Raw genomic sequence first — 17,895 nt, 5'->3', positions numbered from 1 at the left:
AGAAACACTGTTAGCCCCATCAACACTCCAGAAAAGCCACACTGCGTCAAAAGAGACTGACCAACAACACCAGCCCTCAGGAAACATTCCATAGCAGTGACAAGGCAAACACTGCCTGGTCACGGAGAGTACAACTCCCCCAGGAAAAAGAAAACAACAAGCAAGATGAAGAAGCTGAGAAACCACCCCCAGTCAAACCAGCAGGAGAAATCACCTAAAACAGTCAACAATGAAACAGATCTCTGCAGTCTGACAGACCTGGAGTTCAAAAGAGAAATAGTGAAAATACTGAAGGAATTAAGAGAAGATATGAACAGTAATGCAGATACCATAAGAAAGGAACTAGAAAATATAAGGAGGAGCCAAGTAAAACTAGAACATTCATTTGCAGAGATACAAGCTTAACTACAGAAAGTAAAAACCAGAATGAATAATGCAGAAGAATGAATCAGTGATGTGGAAGATAGAATAATGGAAATCACCCATCAGGTCAGCAGACAGAAAACCAAATCAAAAGATAGGAAAGCAATATGAGACATATGGGATAGTAAAAAGTGGGCCAATCTATGCATAATAGGTATTCCAGAAGGAGTAGAAAAAGATAAGGGAATGGAAAATATATTTGAAGAAATTATTACTGGAAACTTCCCAAATCTAAAAGATACTGAGTTCTAGATACAGAAAGCACAGAGGGTCCCAAATAAATTGAACCCAAACAGACCCACACCAAGACACATCATAATAAAAATGGCAAAAGTTAGTGAGAAAGAGAGGATCCTAAAGGCAGCAAGAGAAAAACAGAATGTTACCTACAAGGGAACCCCCATAAGAATATCAGCTAATTTCTCTACAGAAACACTACAGGCCAGGAGGGAATGGCAAGAGATATTTAAAGTGCTAAAAGGAAAAAAGAAAGTGCAACCTAGAATACTCTATCCAGCAAGAATATCATTTCAAATAGAAGGGGAAATGAAAATTTTTTCCAACAAACAAAAACTTAAAGAATACAGCAACACAAAACCCAGGCTAAAAGAAATACTGAAAGGGCTTCTCTAAACCAAAAAGAAAGGAAGGAAAGGGAAGGAAAAAAGAGAAGAAGAGGAGGAGGAACTAGGACTGAGGAAACCACAATCAGAGAGCAGCCACACAAATAAGCCAGCATACAGATTTAATCAGAACATGTTTCAAACAAAAAAAAATTAAAAAGGAAAGAAAGAGTCATCAAAAGCAAAAAATGTGTGCAAGGGATGTTAGGAAATAAATAGACCCTTTTTGTTTGTTTGTTTGTATGTTTCTCTTAATTTTAATATAGTGATGAAGTGTTTGAACCTACAGGACCATAAGGCTAAAACACACAATTATAGGAAGGGATTAGCATACTTAAAAAACACAGCAGCCACAAGCCAAAACCAAATATTGCATTCGCAAAAAATGAAAAAAAAACAAAAAAAACATTCAAGCAATTAATAACCAGAAACCATCCAACCAAAAAAAAAAAAAAAACAAACAAACAAACAAAGGAAGAATGGAGAACCATAGAATCAACTGGAACACAAGGTTCAAAACGGCAATAAATTATCATCTATCAATTATCACCTTAAATGTCAATGGACTGAATGCCCCAATCAAAAGGCACAGAGTGGCTGAGTGGATAAAAAGGCAAAAACCTACAATACACTGCCTGCAAGAAACTCACCTTAGGACAAAGGATACATATATATTGAAAGTGAAAGAGTGGGGAAAAATATTTCATGCCAATAGACATGACAGAAAAGCAGGAGTCGCAATGCTCATATCAGACAAAATAGACTTTAAAACAAAAGACATAAAGAAAGACAAAGAAGGCCACTAATGATTAAGGGATCCATCCATGGAGAGGATGTTACTATCATCAACATATATGCCCCAAATATAGGAGCACCCACATACATACAACAAATATTAACAGACATAAAGGGAGATATTGATGAGAATAATATCAGAGTAGGAGACTTTAATACCCCCCTCACACCAATGGACAGATCCTCTAGACAGAAAACCAATAAAGCAACAGAGATCCTAAAGGAAACAATAGAAAAGTTAGACTTCATTGATATCTTCAGGACACTACATCCAAAAAAAGCAGAATATACATTCTTCCCAAATGCACATCGAACATTCTCAAGAATCGACCACATATTGGGACACAAAGCTAACCTCAACAAATTTAGGAGCATAGAAATTATGTCAAGTATCTTCTCTGACCACAATGCCATGAAATTAGAAAACAACCATGGGAAAAGAAATGAGAAAAAGCCTACTACATGGAGACTAAACAACATGCTACTAAAAAAACAATGGGTCAATGAGGAAATCAAGAAGGAAATTAAAAAATACCTTGAAACAAATGATAATGAAGATACAACCTCTCAAAATCTATGGGATGCTGCGAAAGCAGTGCTCAGAGGGGAATTTATAGCAATACAGGCCTTTCTCAAAAAAGAAGAAAGATCTCAAATTGACAACCTAAATGAATTTGAAAAAGAACAAAAAAGACCTAAAGTCAGCAGAAGGAAGGAAATTATAAAGATCAAAGAAGAAATCAATAAAATAGAGATTAAAAAAAACAATAGAGAAAATTAATAAAACCAAGAGCTTGTTCTTTGAAAAGGTGAAAAAAATTGACAAACCCCTGGCCAGACTCACTGACAGGAGGAGAGAAAGAACCCAAATAACCAAAATTATAAATGAAAAAGGAGAAATCACAACAGATACTGCAGAAATACAAAAATACCATAAGAGAATACTATGAACAACTATATGCCAACACATTTGACAATCTGTACAACTTTATAGAATCTTACAGCCTGCCAAAACTGAATGAAGTAGAAACAGACCAACTGAACAGACCGATCACTAGAAATAAAATTGAAGAGGTCATAAAAACACTCCCTACAAATAAAAGTCCAGGACCAGACGGCTTCCGAGGCGAATTCTATCAAACATATAAAGAATGTTTCAAAGACATTCTATGATGCCACCATCACCCTAATTCCAAAACCAGACAGAGATACCACCAAAAAAGAAAACTATTGGCCAATATCATTGATGAATATAGATGCAAAAATTCTCAACAAAATCTTAGCCAACCGAATCCAACAACATATCAAAAAGATCATACATCATGACCAGGTTGGGTTCATCCCAGGTTCACAAGGATGGTTCAACATATGCAAATAAATCAATATCAATACACCACATTAGCAAAAGAAAAGTCAAAAACCATATGATCATCTCAATAGATGCAGAAAAAGCATTTGACAAAGTCCAACATCCATTCATGATCAAGACTCTCGCCAAAGTGGGTATAGAGGGAACATTCCTGAATATAATCAAAGCCATTTATGATAAACCCACAGCAAATATAATCCTCAATGGGGAAAAACTGAAAGCCTTCTCTCTCAAATCTGGAACAAGACAGGGATGCCCACTCTCACCACTGCTATTCGACATAGTTTTGGAAGTCCTAGACACAGCAAACAGACAAACAAAAGAAATAAATGACATCCACATATGAAAAGAAGAGATAAAACTGTCACTGTATGCAGATGACATGATACCATACATAGAAAGCCCTAAGGACTCAACCCCAAAACTACTTGAACTGATCAACAAATTCAGCAATGTAGCAGGCTATAAGATTAACATTCAGAAGTCAGTCGCATTTCTGTATACCAGCAATGAAATATTAGAAAATGAATACAAAAATACAATACCTTTTAAAATTGCAGCTCACAAAATCAAATACCTAGGAATACACCTGACCAAAGAGGTAAAGAACCTATGTACCAAGAACTAAAAATTTTATTCAAACAAATCAAAGAAGATGTAAAGAAATGGAAAGAGATTCCATGTTCATGGGTTGGAAAAAACAATATTGTAAAAATGGCCATACTACCCAAAGCAATCTACAGATTCAATGCAATCCCTATCAAATTACCCATGACATTTTTCACAGAAATGGAACAAATAATCCAAAAATTATATGGAACAACAAAAGACCCAGAATCGCCACAGCAATCCTGAGAAACAAAAACCAAGCAGGGGGCATAATTCTCCCAGACTTAAAAAAAAATATTACAAAGTCACAGTCATGAAAACAGTATGGTACTGGTATCAAAACAGACAGACAGACCCATGGAACAGAATAGAGAATCCGGAAATAAACCCTGACACCTATGGTCAACTAATCTTTGACAAGGGAGGCAAGAACATAAAATAGGGAAAAGACGTTCTTTTCAGCAAGCATTGCTGGGAAACCTGGACAGCTGCATGCAAAGCAATGAAAGCAGAACACACCCTCACACCATGCACAAAAATAAACTCCAAATGGCTGAAAGACTTAAATATACGACAGGACACCATCAAATTCCTAGAAGAAAACATAGGCAAAACACTCTCTGACATCAACATCAATATTATTTTCTCAGGTCAGTCCCCCAAAGCAATAGAAATCAGAGCAAAAATAAACCCATGGGACCTAATCAAACTAAAAAGCTTTTGCACAGCAAAGGAAACCCAAAAGAAAACAAAAAGACAACTTACAGAATGGGAGAAAATAGTTTCAAACCATGCAATGGACAAGGGCTTAATCTCTAGAATATATAAACAACTTATACAATTCAACAGCAAAAAAGCCAATCATCCAATGGAAAAATGGGCAAAAGACATGAATAGACTGTTCTCCAAGGAAGATGTACAGATGGCCAGCAAACACATGAAAAAATGCTCAACATCGCTGATTATAAGAGAAATGCAAATCAAAACTACCATGAGATACCACCTCACACCAGTCAGAATGGCCCTCAATAATAAGTCCACAAATAACAAGTGCTGGAGGGGTCATGGAGAAAAGAGAATCCTCCTGTACTCTTGGTGGGAATGTAAACTGGTACAGCCACTATGGAGAACAGTTTGGAGATACCTTAGAAATCTATACATAGAACTTCCATATGACCCCACAATCCCACTCTTGGGCATATATCTGGACAAAACTCTACTTAAAAGAGACACGTGCACCCACATGTTCATTGCAGCACTATTCACAATAGCCAGGACATGGAAACAACCCAAATGTCCATGACAGATGATTTGATTCGGAAGAGGTGGTATATATACACAATGGAATACTACTCAGCCATAAAAAAGAATGACATAATGCCATTTGCAGCAACATGGATGGAACTAGAGACACTCATACTGAGTGAAATGAGCCAGAAAGACAAAGACAAATACCATATGATATCACTTATATCTGGAATCTAATATCCAGCACAAATGAACTTTTCCACAGAAAAGAAAATCATGGACTTGGAAAACAGACTTGTGGCTGCTGGGGTGGGAGGAGGAGGGAGTGGGAGGGATTGGGAGCTTGGGGTTATCAGACACAATTTAGAATAGATTTACAAGGAGATCCCGCTGAGTAGCATTGAGAACTATGTCTAGGTACTCATGTTGCAACAGAAAAAAGGGTGGGGGGGGGAAATGTAATGTATACATATAAGGATAACTTGATCCCCTTGCTGTACAGTGGGAAAAAATAAAATAAAATAAGATAAAATAAAATAAAAGTAATGCTAATGTTTGTATTGTTTTCTAAAGCTTTAGCTTTAATTACTTATACACATACGAATATTTACAATTCTGAGGGTATTTCACATAACCTTGGCAATAATCGAAACCTCTAATACACAATCTTTAGCTTTGTGCATTTGGTTGGTATAGTAGTTTTAACTCTTTTAACTTCTGGTATCAAAATCTAACGTTCAATATCACAAACCAGAGTTCCCATCTTGGTGCAGTGGAAATGAATCCAACTAGGAAGTATGAGGTTGAGGGTTTGATCCCTGGCCTTGCTCAGTGGGTTAAGGGTTCAGCATTGCTGTGAGCTGTGGTGTAGGTTGCAGACACAGCTTGGATGTGGCATTGTTGCGGCTGTAGCATAGGTCGGCAGCAACAGCTCTGATTAGACCCCTAGCCTGAGAACCTCCATATGCGGTGGGTGCAGCCCTAAAAAGACAACAGACAATAAATAAATAAATAAATAATAAAAATAAAAGGCACAAACCCAAGTTAAGCAAGATGAAAAAGTTCTAAAGGCGTGGTGCACAATCTTGTGCTTATACTTAACATTACTACACTGTACACTTCAAAAAATTTTAAGATTGGATGATATGTGTTCTTATCAAAGTTAAAAAAAAGGAGTTCCCTCACAGCTCAATGGGTTAAGGATCCAGCATTGTCATTGCTGTGGCTCTGGTTATAGCTGTGGCATGAGTTTGATCCCTGGTCCAGTAACTTCCTCATGTTGTGGGTGCAGCCAAAGATAAAAAGAAAGAAAAAGAAGGAGAAAAGAAGAGGCACACACCCAGAAGACAAAGGCAAGAGCAGAAAGGAAGGGCAGGAATTCCTGTTGGGGCTTAGCAGTAACAAACCTGACTAGGATCCATGAGGATGTGCGTTTGATCCCTTGCCTCGCTCAATGTGTTAAGGATCTGATGTTGCCATGAGCTGTGGTGTAGGTTGCAGATGAAGCTCAGATCCTGCATTGCTCTGGCTGTGATGTAGGCCAGTAGCTGGAGCTCCAGTTCAACCCCTAGCCTGGGAACTTCCATATGACATGGTGTGGCCCTAAAAAGTCAAAAAAAAAAAAAAAAAGGAAGGGCGGAAACTTCCATAGATCTCAGAGGTAACTGAACTGCCCATAGGATATCCATCTGTGGCCTCTGCATCTCTTAGCTTCTCTCCATGGGCTGTTTTTATTCCCTTCTCCTGCAGAACAGCCACTTCTCAAGATACTGATGCCTTCAGACTCATATCCACAGACTTGTCACTCAAGAGGTTGTGCTTTTCCTCCCTAGTATTAGGAAGCTCCAAGAGAGGATTCTCATTGTCCTGGATGGCATTATCATCCAGCATTGTGTGAATGTGACAGGCCACACTCCTTAGACCTATATCTAGAGGGAGGAATATTTCCCTAAAAGAAGGTTGTCCCACCAGGAATAGGGGAGAACCTATGAAAGGAAGATAAGAGAGGCTGTTGGCAGACCACTGACTTGCTACCCAGCACATAGATGTGTGCTTCTAAAATGTTGTTGCTATACACAAACACACACACACACCCATCCCCAGGCATGTGGCCACTTCTAGACCTTTCCTTGCTCACACAGTGCAGCAGTTCAGCTGCAAATGTACACTCACCTTTTCCTCTCCTGCAGACAGCACTGGGTCCCAGATATCAAGGTCATGTCCATTCATCTGGATCAGCTCTGGGTACAACTTTGTGATTCATGAAGCCATTCTACCATGGACTGAATTATAAGTTTTAAGAACTCACACATCTCTACAGCTAACAACTATACCTGTAACTCACAACTCTGTAAAGACAGAGATCTAAAAATAGGATAATTGAAATTCAGAGAAGAGGGGAAAAGGAAGTAACAGGAAACATGGCATATTAAGCCACACTTGCCTGCTTTCTCCTGAAATGCCATGAAAATGACAGTCAGGACAGTTGTTTTTTGTTTTTTGGTTTTTTTTTTTAAACAACAACAGAGAAAACTGGACAAGGAGATGATAGCAACAACATTTTAGAAGCAGAAAAACAGATGGAGGAGTGATAACTGATTTTCCAGACTGGAAAGAAGTAAAACCTAAGCCTGCAGAAAAACCCAGAAGAAATCCCATTTGGGGTGAGAAGCTCTGAGAGGGGAATGAGAAGCTCTGAGAGGGGGGACAAGATGACTGGCTGATACTCTAAGAAGCAGCTGGAGCCTCAGATTGTCTCCAACCTGCCAAAGAGCTGAGATTTATGTTTGTGGTTTCTGGAATAATAGAGCCCCCATAAAAACCCTGGGTGTCTTGATTCTCTCACCTCGGTGGGCCAAGGCATCTGTCTTTAAGACAGCCGTCTCTTTCCTTTGCAGCTTCATATTAAAGACTTCAAGAAGTCCTTGCTGCATCAAGTTCTTCCTCTCAAAATGACTGGAACTCCAGCCAGAAGTGATGCAAGATCTAAGTCCCAGGGTCCCAGAGACTGCAGTTTAACCAGTGGCTTTGCTCTGTAGCTGTATAGCAAAGGGTGATGAGTTCCCTCCCTGGGATGGAGAGTTTTCTGCCATCGACCCCTCAGCTTGATTCAGCTGCTAGTTCCAGTCAGTGTTACACCCCACTCCTATTATTAGTATCTATCTTGGTCAGAACTCTTGGCTGTAACAGAAGCTCAGTTTGAATTGGCTTAAGGAAAACAAGATATTTTGTTTGTTTTTGTAACCAGACTGTGGTCCGAGCAGGGGATATGTGGCTGGGCCTCCAGGATGACAGAGCGAGGGGAACTCTAACTCACATAGGTGTGTCCCCACCTCCCCCACCCCTGCCCAAGTTCCGGGCTCCTCTACTCCAGGCCTGCACCTTCGTCCCTCATGTAAGTGCCTTTGCCACAGCAGGGAATAAATCCAAGAGGCCTGTGAGTTCACATTTTGTAACCTAATTACCCTACATGGATCCACTTTGAAAACTTGCTGTGAAAGTTCCTTTTGATCCATCTTGGATCAAATTACCCACCCTGGGGTTTTCTGTTTGGTGGCCCTAGTAGAATAATATGGTTAAATGGGTAGGCTTCAGTTCTCAAAAATTGGGGGGGAGGTCCTAAAAAATGGGGGGTCTGTTGGCCCTGGAGAAGTTAGAGGTGCTGAGGAGACATGTAACTATAAGCTTCTTTTTTAGGTGGTTTCTGAAAAAAAGTGCCTGTGGAAGTATGTGACATTGCATCTCCATTTCCACAGATTCATTTTAGGAGAACTTTTCCCCCCACCACCTCATTTTAATTTTTCTCCAGGGTTAAGTCATTCTTTCTGAGTTTATAAAGATGATTATGTTATGGCAGAACATCCTCTTTGGGTGGTGACAGGTAGATATGACAGCCCCTGATTCTGAGTAAGTCCCCAATTATGAGGAATCTTAAGCAAAGGGAAGATTTTACCAGTTAAAACTTTTTTTTTAACTTTAATACATACTTCACAAGGAGAATCACCTTCTAAAGGCCAGAAGATGCCACAGTATAAATATTATTTCTGAACTGTAAAAACAGCACCAAGTTAAGAGATGAGTTTCATTATAATGGTCTTAAAATGACTTTCTGACTGGGTGCCAAGGCAAAGAGTTTATCTTGCTATCTACAGAAAACAGATTGACAAAAGCCGCAGGATGCTATTTTTTCAGACTGGAAACAACAGAGATGTTGGGGATACTGAGAAAGGAGACAAAATGAAATTGATCAAGTCAGGATCTATTCATATGTGGACTCAGGTTGATGATTCTTTCTTTTGTCAAAAGAGAAAAGTGGAGTTTGGTTGAAGTTTTCAGTGTAGCCATGAAGGGACTACTTTGTGTGAATTCTTCATGAGAACTTCTCTAAGACAACTCAGGAATTTTTTTCCTCCACGTTTTTTTTTTTTTGGAGAGACAGAAAAGCAGAGTAATTGACAATAAACACACAATCTTATGGAACTGCAGGGGCTCAGTGTTGGCAGATTTCCAAACTCCATCTGATGGCCTGGGCAGCCTGCCAATTTTCAGATGCTTTGGGGTTAAGATTAAATTTCACTTCCTTTCAACCAAATCCTTCAGCAGTTCTAACTCAGGTTGGTGCAGGCTAAAAGCTTGAGTATTTCTGAAGTAAGGCCGAAATTAAAAACTTCAGTTGAATAGTTTCCTCCTCTCATTGAACTGAGGCTTGGGGTCCTGAAGATGAGTGAGAATCACATCCATCACAGGCTGTCAGCTGAGCATAGGGGAGGAAGGAACAGGCCTGGGGAGAAAGACCATGAGTTCACTGCTGTCGTTTGGATTGAGATATCTGAAGGGACCCTGGGAGTGAAGACAGGCTCTGTAGATTTTGGAGATGGGGTCTGAGGGACAGGATGGTTGGTTTTCTTTCTGCCTTGAGTTAAGTGCCTTTGGTCAAAACACAGGAGGAAGAGTTTGGCAGGAAGATAGCAAGGTTCTATTGAGTTGAAGGTGCCTGTGGGACACCATGGACCAGACTACAACATGAGTTCTTGTCATCCAGATTTTTCCAGCTACCTTGGATTCATGTTAGCAAAGGGCAGACTAGTCCTGAGATCCAACAAATGACCAGTAGAACTTACACACACACACACACCCACCACACCACACTCTCTCTCTCTTGCTCGCTCTCATTTTACATATGCTTCAGAGGTTGTTAACTTGCATACTCTTGGCCATCTCTCCTTCTAAGTAGCTGTCTGTAGTGCACTGCTTTCTGATGATGGTGTGTGCCACGGGCTTGCATACATGAGAGAAATTCCTGTAGTGATGCTCAGATTTCTCTTCTGATCTGGCTTAGACCTACTATGTTGAACTATAGTTTTTCATTCCTTTTAATATCAAACTATTAAAATATTGCAGCTTCCTTTAGTAAAGCAGACATTTAAAACAAATCAGTACTGTAGCACAAGTTCTTACCCCTTTCCTGGGTCTTATTGGGAACCCTCCAGTCTACTCTCTGCCAATCCTGTCTTGTCTTTGAAACCAGAGGGGTTTTTCCCAAATGCAGGTCTGAGTACATTACTCCCTTGGACAAAACTCTCCAGTGGCTCTTTCTGCAGTGCTGTCTAAGAGCATAGACATGTTTTGTCCTACCCAGTATTGTAGCCATTAGCCACTGTGGGTATTGAACACCTCATATGTGACTGGAGTGACAAAGGGAGTGAATTTTTAATATTATTTTATATGGATTCATTTGAATGTGAATGACCACATGTGGCTATTGGCAGTGCAGTTCTGCAGGATAAAGCCCACATTTTTTTTTTTTAATTTCTGAGGTGACCCTTGCTAGCATCTCCAGCAGTACCTATTCCATTCTTTCTAATTGGTGTATACACTCAGAATTACTTGAATCACCCCAAGCCAGTTTCTGCATATACTATTTCAGCCTTGGTGCTTCCCTCCTTTTTCTTGTTAGTCCCCTGTCTTTGTCATCTACTTCTTCCTTTTCTCCAAACCTTGCTGCTGCTTGCCTCTTAATAAGCCCTTCTGCTTGGAAAGAGATTTTTTTCTTCAGTTCTTTCAAGCACAGCATCTTATCACATTCCCTGCTTGTTTCATATGACTTATCCTGGAGTATTGGCTTCTAATGCAGTGCCTCCTGGTTTACTCCAGCTGTCCCCTCTTGGTTACCTGTAACCTCCCTCTCCAACAGCGAGAAACCTAGTTTCCATCATTCACCATCCATTTACTTATTTGGCCAGTTCTTCTACCATGTACAATAGTTTCAAAATCATTGAGTTTTTTTTAAAACACATTATTGAGATGTAATTCATATATCATACAATTCATCAATTTAAAGTGTATAAGTTAGGAGTTTCTGCTTTGATGCAGTTGGTTAAGGATCTGGTGTTGTCTCTGTGGTGGCTCAGGTCCCTGCTGAGGCAGGGGATTGATCCCCATCCCAGTGCATCCCAGTGGGTTAAGGATCTGACGTTGCTGTGGCTGCAGTGCAGTTCGCTGGCCCAGGAACTTCCGTATGCCATGGGTGTGGCCAAAAAATGAAAAAACAAAAATAAAATGTATGATATCATGGGTTTTAGTGTATTCATGGAGTTGTGTGACCATCACTAAATCAACTTCAGAACATTTTCATCACCCCCAAATTGATTTGTTACTAAATAATCTCGAGTGTGGAGAATTGACTATACAGGACAGAGGAAGAAGAGAGACCAGTCAGGAGGTTCTTAGACCAAGTGGCCTGGGTGAGAAATTCCAGGTGAGAAGTTACAGCAGCACTAGAGGTGTTGAGAGTGGCTGGTTTGGGGCTCTGTTTTGAAAGCAGAGCCCCAGGACTAAGGGATTAGATGTGGAGTGTGAGAAAAGGAAAGACATTACGAAGACTCCTTAGCTTTTGGCTGGATGACTGAGTGAATGGGGATGCTGTTTATTATTATCTGGACAACCTGATGGAGTAGCAAGTGAGGAAGTGGGTAGGTGGGACCAAGAGTTCTATTTGGGGAATTTCCATGGTGGTCTTGTGGGCTAATGATCTGGCTTGTCTCTGTGGAGACTTCAGTGGTTAAAGATCCAGCCTTGCTACAGCTGTGGTCAAGGTTGCAGCTCCAGCTTGGATTCAGTCCTTCCCTGGCCTGAGGGATATTTTGAGCATGTTGGGTCCCCTGTTAGGCAGGCAAGGGAAGGAGTTGAACAGGCATCAAATACATGATTTGGGTGCTACAGGTACAGGTCAGGGCTGGAATGTAAAGTTGTGAGGATTACAGTAATAGCTTTTAGGATGATTGAGAATAAATAAAAGAAGATCTATAAATGTATTTGGTAGATCACAAGTACTCTGTTGATAATGACTCCTACCTTATCTTATTTAATCTTCCCAACACGCTAAAGATTTCATGTGGTCAATTTTATATTATTATTATTTTACACATGAGAAGACTGAGACATAGAGAAGTTAATGTCCAAGCTCACACAGCCAGTAAGGAGGAGAGTTTAAGACTGAAGCCCGTACTCTCAGTTGACAGACTCCGTTGCCTCCTACTTAGTAATCCCAAATTCCACTACCAGGAGCTACAAACTGCCATGCCAGACTCAGCCTGCCTCTAGCATGCTTTACCTGCTTCTGACTTTGTCCCGCCACTGCTTTCACTTGATCCCAACATCCCCCATTCAAATCCCTCCCCCCTGCTCCCTGCCCCAGCAGGTGTGATCTTAACCTCAGCCAAAGGCAGCCTCTCTTGCCACCACTGGAGATTCTGCTGAAGCTGTGAGACATCACCTAGGCTCTGATGCCCCCAGCATCTTGGATAGCAGTTCTCACCCTGCAGTGTGCATTTGGACCACCTTGAAGCTTGTTTCAAATGCAGATTCTAGGGCTTCATTCCAGATTATTTGATTCAGTAGAAGCTTGAAAGTTCTGAAGGAAGATGTTTAGGGAAACATGTTTTTAGAAATGATGCCTTTGACCCTACCAGTCCCATCAGGAGACCCTCTGTCCCCAGCTATGCTCAGTTTAACCACTGGTGCAGAGCTAGGGGTGCTGGGCAAGGGAAAAGAACTGTCTTTAGGGTACCCAAGGGGAAGGGTGTTCATTTCACTGTCATTCCTCTTTTTAACCCTGGTTCATTCTATTCACCCTTGCTTTTGTTGATCTTCCTAATTGGGTAAAATTCTGTTATTATATCTTCTCATAGGGAAACAGTGTCCTTCTCGTCATAACACTTTCAGCATTTGCAATTTCACAATTATTGGTGTGATCATTTATTTTCTACTTGACTGTTGGCACCAAGAGGGCAGAGACCACATTCAGGATTTGCTTGCTGTGTTGTTCTCATCTTCTGACACCAAGTAGGTCCTCCAAACATTGGATCAGCTTCCCAATTTCCACTAGAAATATAATTATTGTATAATCAAGCATGAACATTACCTACTTTTATGGGTTGATGTGACATTTAACAGCTTAGAAATGAACAGTTATTATTTTTATAATTATTTTTTTATCAGTTTCAAACTATTGATTTGCTTTAGAAAAACAGATTTCTAAAGTGAAATGATAATGAAGGCACAACCTCTCAAAAGCTATGGGACACCTAAAAAGCAGTGCTCAGAGGGAAATTCATAGCAATACAGGCCTTCCTCAAAAAAGAAGAAAGATCTCAAATTGACAACTTAACCCTCCATCTAAATGAATTAGAAAAAGAACAAAAAAGACCTAAAGTCAGCAGAAGGAAGGAAATTATGGAGATCAAAGAGTAAATCAATAAAATAGAGATTCAAAAAACAATAGAGAAAATTAATAAAACCAAGAGCTTGTTCTTTGCAAAGGTTGACAAAATTGACAAACCCCTGGCCAGACTCACTAAAAAGAGGAGAGAAAGAACCCAAATAACCAAAATTATAAATGAAAAAGGAGAAATCACAACAGATACTGCAGAAATACAAAAAACCATAAGAGAATACTATGAACAACTATATGCCAACACATTTGACAATCTGGAAGAAATGGACAATTTTATAGAATCTTACAGCCTACCAAAACTGAATCAATAAGAAACAGACCAACTGAACAGACCAATCACTATAAATGAAATTGAATATGTTATAAAAACATTTCCTACAAATAAAAGCTGAGGACCAGATGGATTCACAGGTGAATTCTATCAAACATACAAAGAGGATCTGGTGCCCATCCTCCTTAAACTTTTTCAAAAGGTTGAAGAAGAAGGAACACTCCCAAAGACATTCTATTATGCCACCATCACCCTTATTCCAAAACCAGAGAGAGATACCACCAAAAAAGAAAACTATCAGCCAATATCTTTGATGAATATAGATGTAAAAATTCTCAAAAAAATTTTAGCCAACCAAATCCAACAACATATCAAAAAGATCATACATCATGACCACGTGGAGTTCATCCCAGGCTCACAAGGATGGTTCAACATACGCAAATCAATCAACATCATACACCACATTAACAAAAGAAAAGTCAAAAACCATATGATCATCTCAATAGATGCAGAAAAAGCATTTGACAAAGTCCAACATCCATTCATGATCAAGACTCTCGCCAAAGTGGGTATAGAGGGAACATTCCTGAATATAATCAAAGTCATTTATGACAAACCCACAGCAAATATAATCCTCAATGGGGAAAAACTGAAAGCCTTCTCACTCAAATCTGGAACAAGACAGGGATGCCCACTCTCACCACTGCTATTCGACATAGTTTTGGAAGTCCTAGACACAGCAATCAGACAAACAAAAGAAATAAAAGGCATCCACATAGGAAGAGAAGAGATAAAACTGTCACTGTATGCAGATGACATGATACTATACATAGAAAACCCGAAGGACTCAACCCCAAAACTACTTGAACTGATCAACAAATTCAGCAAAGTAACAGGATATAAGATTAACACTCAGAAATCAATCATATTTCTGAATACTAACAATGAAATAAAAGAAAATGAATACAAAAATACGATACCTTTTAAAATTGCACATCAAAAAATCAAATACCTGGGAATACCCCTGACCAAGGAGGTAAAGGACTTATATGCTGATAACTATTACACATTAATCAAGGAAATTAAAGAAGATGTAAAGAAATGGAAAGATATTCCTTGCTCCTGGATTGGAAAAATTCATATTCTAAAAATGGCCATATTACCCAAAGCAATCTACAGATTCAATGCAATCTCTATCAAAGTACCCATGACATTTTTCGCACAACTCGAACAAATCATCCAAACATTTATATGGAACCACAAAAGACCCAGAATTGCCAAAGCAATCCTTAGAAACAAAAACCAACCAGGAGGCATAATTCTCCCAGACTTCAAGCAATATTACAAAGCCACAGTCATCAAAACAGTGTGGTACTGGTACCAAAATGCACATACAGGCCAATGGAACTGAATAGAGAGCCCAGAAATAAACCCTGACACCTATGGTCAACTAATCTTTGACAAGGGAGGCAAGAACATAAAATGGGAAAAAGAAAGTCTATTCAGCAAGCATTGCTGGGAAACCTGGACAGCTGCATGCAAAGCAATGAAAGTAGAACACACCCTCACACCATGCACAAAAATAAACTCCAAATGGCTGAAAGACTTAAATATACGACAGGACACCATCAAACTCCTAGAAGAAAACATAGGCAAAACACTCTCTGACATCAACATCATGAATATTTTCTCAGGTCTGTCTCAACCCAAAAGAAAACAAAAAGACAACTTACAGAATGGGAGAAAATAGTTTCAAACCATGCAATGGACAAGGGCTTAGTCTCTAGGATATACAAGCAACTTATACAATTCAACAGCAAAAAAGCCAATCATCCAATGGAAAAATGGGCAAGAGATCTGAATAGAATATTCTCCAAGGAAGATATACAGATGGCCCACAAGCACATTAAAAAATGCTTAACATCCCTGATTATTAGAGAAATGCAAATCAAAATTACCATGAGATACCACCTCACACCAGTCAGAATGGCCATCGTTCATAAGTCCACAAATAACAAGTGCTGGAGGGGGCTGTGGAGAAAAGGGAATCCTCCTGTACTCTTGGTGGGAATGTAAACTGGTACAGCCACTATGGAGAACAGTTTGGAGATACCTTAGAAATCTATACATAGAACTTCCATATGACCCCACAATCCCACTCTTGGGCATATATCCAGACAAAACTTTCCTTCAAAAAGACACATGCACCTGCATGTTCATTGCAGCACTATTCACAATAGCCAGGACATGGAAACAACCCAAATGTCCATGACAGATGATTTGATTAGGAAGATGTAGTATATATACACAATGGAATACTACTCAGCCATAAAAAAGAATGACATAATGCCATTTGCAGCACCATGGATGGAACTAGAGACACTCATACTGAGTGAAATGAGCCAGAAAGACAAAGACAAATACCATATGATATCACTTATAACTGGAATCTAATATATAGCACAAATGAAACTTTCCACAGAAAAGAAAATCATAGACTTGGAGCATAGACTTGTGGCTGCCTGGGGGGGAGATGGAGGGAGTGGGAGGGATCAGGAGCTCGGGGTTAACGGATGCAAGCTATTGCTCTTGGAGTGGATTTATAAAGAGATCCTGCTGTGTAGAATTGAGAATTATGTCTACATAGTTACATCACAACACAAAAGTGGGAGGAGAAATTGTGTGTATGTGTAACTTGGTCCCCATGCTGTACAGCAGAAAAAATGAAAAGAAAATGAAGAGTGATTATCTATATTAGTGCAAGAACTGTGTTACATATGTTCATATATTTTAGTCTACTAGATACAAAAACTCAGGGTTGTAATCTCATTTTACTAGTATGCAAATTATGACCCTGTGTGGTGACTGCCACTTATTTAAGGTATTACACCTAGATTTATGAAAATATAATTTACTGGTTCTGAAATATCTTTTACTATAAAAGTGATATATTTTCTAAAAGAGGAATTTTATAGACATTTTAAGTAACATAGAACTGTTTCTGCATATACATTAATGATAAGGGTTATGTGAAACCCAGTGTCATAAACCTTTTTGGCTTTCATGATATATAAACTGAGGATATTAAGCAGGATGAGACATTTATAATCATCATGTTAGAGGTAAAAACTTATGTCTGAAATTAACATCTGCAAAAGAACTGATGGATCTAAAGAGATGGAAAAGCACTTTCCATGTTTGAGGACTAATATGAAGTCTTGAGCAGAATGAACATGGAGAATTGTTAAGACATGAGTTTGGGGAGGCAGCCAGCTTCTAAGTCATCTATGGTCTCTTAGCCAAACATATACCAGGGAATTTGATTTTAAAGAGTGTTAAAGAAATCAACTTTAGAGGTTTTCAACAGGGGAATAATAGAATTTGTACAAGATTTAAAGAATATTAGGAGTTTGATTGTGGTGCTGCTGGTTAACAGCAGCTTAGGTTGCTGCTGCAGAGGGGCTAGGATCCCTAGCCTGGGAATTTTAACATGCTGTAGGTGCAGCCAAAAAAAAATTACTTGGGCTGCTTCATGAGACTATTTCATGAAGCAAAGAACAAAAGCAGAGAAAACTTGAAGGAGGCTACTGGATTAGATAAAGGAAGGAATGGTATGGTGCATTAATGATCAAATTTGGAATATATTTTAGAAGGAGAGTCAATGAAACTAATTATAATTTTCAGTAAGTAATGCAAGAGAAGCAAAGAAGTGAAAGATACTGTCCAATATAAATTCTAAACAATGATATGCAAAATGGTTCCATTTAGTTAGGGAATATCTAGGAAGGAGTAAGTTTATTGTGGAAAATTAAATATTTAGTTT

General features: G+C 39.2%; 1 pseudogene; it reads left to right on the top strand.

Annotated features, from left to right (window-relative positions):
• The window catches only part of LOC110258286 (olfactory receptor 4A47-like), a 43,725-nt pseudogene that overhangs the window by 23,327 nt on the left and 2,503 nt on the right, over positions 1 to 17,895 (top strand).

The sequence above is a fragment of the Sus scrofa genome, chromosome 10, assembly GCF_054392235.1.
Source record: "Sus scrofa isolate SSC_HxYL_T2T_F1_AM1 chromosome 10, Sscrofa_HxYL_maternal_Yorkshire_Landrace_v2.0, whole genome shotgun sequence".
In the NCBI taxonomy this organism is placed as follows: Eukaryota; Metazoa; Chordata; class Mammalia; order Artiodactyla; family Suidae; genus Sus; species Sus scrofa.
The sequence above is the reverse complement of the archived record's forward strand: the minus strand, read 5'-3'. Positions and strand labels throughout refer to the sequence as shown.